This window comes from Callospermophilus lateralis, chromosome 11, assembly GCF_048772815.1.
Source record: "Callospermophilus lateralis isolate mCalLat2 chromosome 11, mCalLat2.hap1, whole genome shotgun sequence".
NCBI lineage: Eukaryota > Metazoa > Chordata > Mammalia > Rodentia > Sciuridae > Callospermophilus > Callospermophilus lateralis.
This window is the reverse complement of record NC_135315.1, coordinates 111847718-111853717: the sequence shown is the minus strand read 5'-3', so window position 1 is coordinate 111853717 and position 6000 is coordinate 111847718. Positions and strand designations below refer to the sequence as shown.

General features: G+C 37.3%; 1 pseudogene; it reads left to right on the top strand.

The window, feature by feature from the left end:
• The first annotated feature begins 475 nt into the window (after positions 1-475).
• The window catches only part of LOC143410764 (kynureninase-like), a 195965-nt pseudogene continuing 190440 nt past the window's right edge, over positions 476-6000 (top strand).

Sequence of the window (6000 nt, the reverse complement as noted above, 5' to 3'; positions counted from 1 at the left end):
AACTATGAGAGTAAATGGGCATGTGTCTAAGCTCAATCTGGAGATGCAGAGCTAGGAAAGTGAGCTGGAGGAGGAAGTCAACGACAACCAACCACTGAAGGTCAGTGCAGTTATCCAGGTAAGAAGGAGTCCAGGAGGAAGGAGCTGGGCCATATACACAGGAGTTATAAGAATGCATGATGTATTTAGGGAATTTCATAAATTTCTGTTTTTATTTTATTTATTTGTTTTATTCACTTATGTAGAATTCAGTGTCTTCCAGACTGATCCAAGTGTTAACGTGCTGATTCATCTAACATTCTTTCATGTACTTTTAGATCTACAGTTGGCCAATTAATAGCCTGAAGATCGAATCTAACCCACTGCCTGCTTTCCTAAGTAGGGTTTTATTGGAAAGACACGCCCATTTTTTATGTGCTACCTAGAGCTGCTTTGATGTTACAATGCAAAGGTGAGAAATAGCAAGAGTGATAATATGGCCGCCCTTTACATAAAAGGTTTGCCTAATGCTACTGTGGACCCCAACCTGAGGGGGACACATAAAGCTAAAGTGAAGAAGGTGCAAGCTGTGGAAGCTGCCAATGTAGTGAAGACTGATTTGTTAGGACATTACAATTAAGGGGGTATAGCCATACCCCCAAAACCACATAATTAGCAGCATCCCATAAAACCTGCCCAGGAGGAACTAGCAACTTTTCCATCAGACTATGGCAATACCTCATGTTCTACTCAGCTCTAAAATGTACCTGCATCTGAGGATTCTGTTGATTTGGGGACTGAAGCAAAACAGTTTCTGGATTCAAAATTTCATCTCATCATAGATAAAATGATGCTTGCACTGAGAAAAGGTTCATCTTAGCAAAGAGACAAATTTGAGATATGTTATCTGCATCAATAATATTAAATGTCTCATGCAGACTTTCCATTGCCACTGAATAATATTTTGACCTTGAGTAAATTATTTAGAATCTTTGCACCCAGCCTCTTCAACTGACTTCAAAATAATGTTTTGAGGAATTGATGAGATAACAAGGAACAATAAACCTTTTACACAGGGAGAGTTCAATATGTTGTGTTTATTATTGGAGACACCATAAAACTTCAGAGACCTCTCTACATAGCTCTGTTCAGCTGTTTTCTTGCAGTTTCATACTTTTTTCATTAAAGAAACATTTATTGTTGAAAGTCAACAAACTCACAAAATCCAAAATCTCTATGGAGTAAACAGCTTGAAGCTTGAAGACACAATAAAAGTGTGCAGACAAGTAACATGAATTCATTTTTTTTTCCTCCAGAATTTACCTGGACAGAAGGTAGAAATCACCTTTCTGAGAAAAAGGCTTGAATTTCAATGAAGTCTGGAAATATGATAAGAATAAAATTTATATGTTGTTTTTATCTTAAATTTTCCAGATGTAATATAAATGGTGAAAAATGGGAGTGGGTATGACAGTTTTGGTGAGGAGAGCGACAAGGAAAACAATCAAGGTGCCATGGAGTTCCCCTGTTTAGCCACTGACCTTATTTCCCCTTTTTCTCTCCTCCAAAGTGGATCAGGAGAGTGACAGTCTTGGATCTCCAAGCTCACTTACACTTTCTTTCACTAGTCATGAGAAAATCTTTTCCTTCACATTGTCATTTTCTTCTTGAGAATCCCTGGCAAAGTCTCCTAATGGTCATGCCATGTCTTTTTTGTTTTTGTTTTTTAATAAGGAGGTTGACTCATAATGGGGTAGGGAGGGGGAGATGGGAGGAATAGATGAATTCTCGACAGGGCAGAGGGGTGGGAGGGGAAGAGGAGGCAGGGGATTAGCAAGGATCGTGAATGTGATGGACATCATTATCCAAAGTCCATGTATGAAGACACAAATTGGGTGTCAACATACTTTATATACAACCAGAGGTATGAAAAATTGTGGTATATATGTGTAATAAAAATTGTAATGCAAAAAAGTACATGTATAAAGACATGAATTGGTGTGAACATACTTTCTATACAAAGATATAAAAATTGTGCTCTATATGTGTAATAGGAATTGTAAATGCATTCCACTATCATGTATCTAAAAATACAATCAATTAAAAAGTAAATAAAGTATTATAAATAAATACATTCAATTTCTAACCAAAGTTGCAAATACAATTTTGGGAATTCTGAAAATTTAAAATTAAAAACCTTATATCACTTTAAAATACACCCAAATAAATCTACACAACTCATGATCATCATCGTCTATTTTAAAAACCAGAATTTTTTACCTCTGTATTTGGAAATTTTATGATATTTTTAAATTTTCTGTTGGATTTATATTTAGATTCTTTCTCCACTGTAGAATTGTATTCTAATGTAGTAGAACAGTTGAACTGTTGAGGTTTCATATATTGTTGGATGGTTATTATATAGGTTAGCACTGTGGTCAACCTATAGGTCATCGAGCCAGCAGATTTCTTGAGTTCAAGTCTTGTTATCTGACAACTGAATGTGTTGTGGGCCAAACTCTATGTACCTCGACCAAAAAAGCTCTACTTTACACTGAGACTCCATTTCATATAAAAAATGTTTCTCCCATGTAAAAACCCTGCCTCTGTCACTCAGCTCCTGCTTAGCACACCTTGTTTGGTCACGCAAATGGCTTAAAAATGTTTCTTTCATTCTTTTGCCATGTCTTTTTCACTGAGAAAAATAAACGCCAGGTTGACTACTTCCATCTTACGCTGCAGTTCTTTGTTTGCTCTGTAACAGCACCACACATCTCTTTCTGTGAGTTTCCATGGTGTCCTATGCTGGTGTTGCTCCGGGCCCTCTTGGCTGAAGTTCCTGCAGGGGTTCCTGGACAACTCCAGAAACAGATGCCGACACCTGCTGCTTATAAAGTTGATGCGCTGCATCAAAGCTTCTGGTAAGTCTGGCAAATTCGTGAGCTTATTTTGGGTACCAGTTTTTGATTCAGGTTTCTCTGAAGACTATGAACAAAAAGACAGCGGGGCTCCTGAATGAGCTGCAGAGACTTAGAAAGTTCTTCTATCACTTTCTCTGTAAAATTTGTCACTACCCAAAGGAAAAATAATTCCCATGTCAGAAAAAGAAGTTTAGAGAGGGCAATGGACTTTTGACAGGAAAAAGCACGTGCCGACAAGAAGATATACAGTACAAAGAACGCATTTATAACTATTTGGATTGAGCAACTTGTTGAATCCATCTGCAAATATTTAAGTAGGTTGTAAAGCTTTAAGCCCTCTCCTATACAGTTTTACCTCTGCTATACAGTTTTACCAGGATTATGAGTTTGACAGGTAGGACACGTGGCAAAAATACTGTCATAAATTTGGGGTGAAATTCCCTTGGCAGTGTTGGTTTAAGATTACAATCATTTTTTTTTTCTCTGCTATGGTAAAGAATGCTCTGAACGGTTCTGGTTTATGAATTATGCTATCCACCATTATCAGAATGGAAGAGAGTAGATTATTATCTTGAAGAATAAAACACAATTACTGGGGCTGCGGATGTGGCTCAAGTGGTAGCACGCTTGTCTGTCATGCGTGGGGCCTGGGTTCGATCCTCAGCACCGCATACAAAGATGTTGTGTCCGCTGAAAACTAGAAAATGAATATTGAAAAATTCTCTCTCTCTCTCTCTGTCCCACTCTCTCTTAAAAAAAACCACAATTACTTACAAGGATTCAATCAATAATTATTCTGTGTATAAGGACAACTTATAAATAACAAGACCATCAAAAGCTTTTCAGCTTCTTTTGTTTTTTATTTTAAAGCTTTTTCCATTGTCGTGATTTTGCAAGTACATGGAAGATAATGTACTTTTTTTTTTTTTTAATGGTACCAGAGATTGAACTCAGTGGCACTCAGACACTGAGCCACATCCCCAGCCATATTTTGTATTTTATTTAGAGACAGGGTCTCACTGAATTGGCTTAGCACTTCGATTTTGCTGAGGTTGGCTTTGAATTCATGATCCTCCTGCCTCAGCCTCCCAAGATGCTGGGCTTGCAAGCATGTGCCACCTCACCCTGCAATATGTACACTTTTTTTTAACAGTCCTTACATTTGAACCATGTTTCTTGAAATCAAAATGTGTGCAACCAATGAAAGCAATTATTTATACATCTAACCAACAGTTCACAACCTTGTGAAAAATGAATTTTTTTCTTGACTACCCATAACTGATTCCAAAATATTTACTATAATTAAAAAAAAAGAAATTATTTGAGTATAAATAGTAGAACTTATTTTCTGTTACTGAACCTTCCTTCTGTTTGAAGGCACTGCCCCCCTTCTTCTTTAATGACGTTAATCTTCCCATGGTGAAACCCTCTTCTTTTCCTCTGTGTCTAGGTTGGAACCATCTGAAGCCCCGAGGGAGGGGAGGAAGAGAGAGACATTAGGCCTTGAATCATTGGTCCCACAGGGATTCTGAGTTGTTCTTTGTCCACTCTGATGGTGGATTTTGTCTTTTGGTTTCAGGCCTGAAGGTTGGGGACGTCTGTGTCTTTCTCGCCATGTGATATAGCCACGATCCCCGAGAGGTAGCTCTTCTGCTTGGACGCATTTAAAGCATTATCACAGTAATTTTTAGAAAAATGAATTCTGGGACCTCCTCACCAAACTCCCAACACAGAAACCGCGAGTGAGCAGACTGTGAATTCTCCACGCTTTGCTGTCACTCTCAGAGGCTCTGCCCAGGAAGGAGTGAGGAGCATGACCAGTCTTTTCTTCCTGTGGGGGCTTTCTGTTACTGTAAACAACAGTTGAGAAAGTCAACTTAAAAAGAAGAAAGGTTTATTTTGGCTCAGAGCTTTGGAAGTTCCAGTCCATGATTGATTGATTCCATTGGTTTTGTGTCTGAGTGTGAGGTGCACATCATGGTGGGAAGTATGTTATATAGCAAAGCTGTTCACCTCCTAGCAGCCAGGAAGGAGAGGAAGGGGTGAGGTCACAATCTTCCCTTCTGGGGCATGTCCCCAACCACCTTACTTCCTCTAAGACTCACCTCTTAAAACTTCCACTAACTCCCAATAGTGTCATAGTCTGGGGACCAAACAGTTAACACTTGGCCTTGGGGAGACAATCAAAATGAAAATTAAAGCACTCTTTCTCTCTTTCTTTGTTTTAAAAAGACTTTTTTTTTAAAGATCACTTATAATTTTACCAAAAATCTGAGCAGATAATATAGAGTACTTCCATCTAACTCATTATTATCTTGGCTTAGCATAGTACATTTGTTAGATTTAATGCACTGATATTGATGATTTTTATTAACCAAAGCCCATAGTTCACATTAGAGTTTCTTCTTTATGTTGTACAGTTCTATAGATTTGGCAAATGCATGTCAAGTATCTACTAACAATATATCATATAGAATAAATATTGAATTTTAAGTTAATTAAAATTTGGAGACCACAAGGTTTTCCCCTGGAAAATCAATAAAGTCTTCAGTTATCATTAAATGCTTTGAGATACAAAGTACAGTCCAGGAAATAAGATTGTTTATGATTTAGAATAGTTTATTCAAAAGATACATAATGAAAACACACTCTATTTAAAAAGTTCAAATTTACCAATCAAAAGTAAGCCATCAGGGCTGGGAAGCTCAGTGGTAGACGTGCTTGCCTAACATATGCAAGGTCTTGGGTTCAATTCTTAGTATTCAAAAAAAAAAAAAAAAAGATTAGGCTGAAAACAAATAACATTTATTTAACTGATTTGCTTTGACTAGAAGTCAAACAAAGTGATAGTCTTGAATTTTCCAGCTTGATTGAAGACCAAGTTGCAGGTTTTAGCCCATAAGGATCCTTTTTAAAAATAAGTATTTTGCTGCTAATATTAAAACATTATTTATAAGAATTTTTATATTAAATAATGTGGATTTACCATGCTAGTTCAAATTTGTTAATGCACACCAAGCATTTACTGAAGGGGCTAAAACACCTGTCACCTGTCAGCATGTCCTCCACAACATCCAACCCCATATCCCCTTACCCAGAA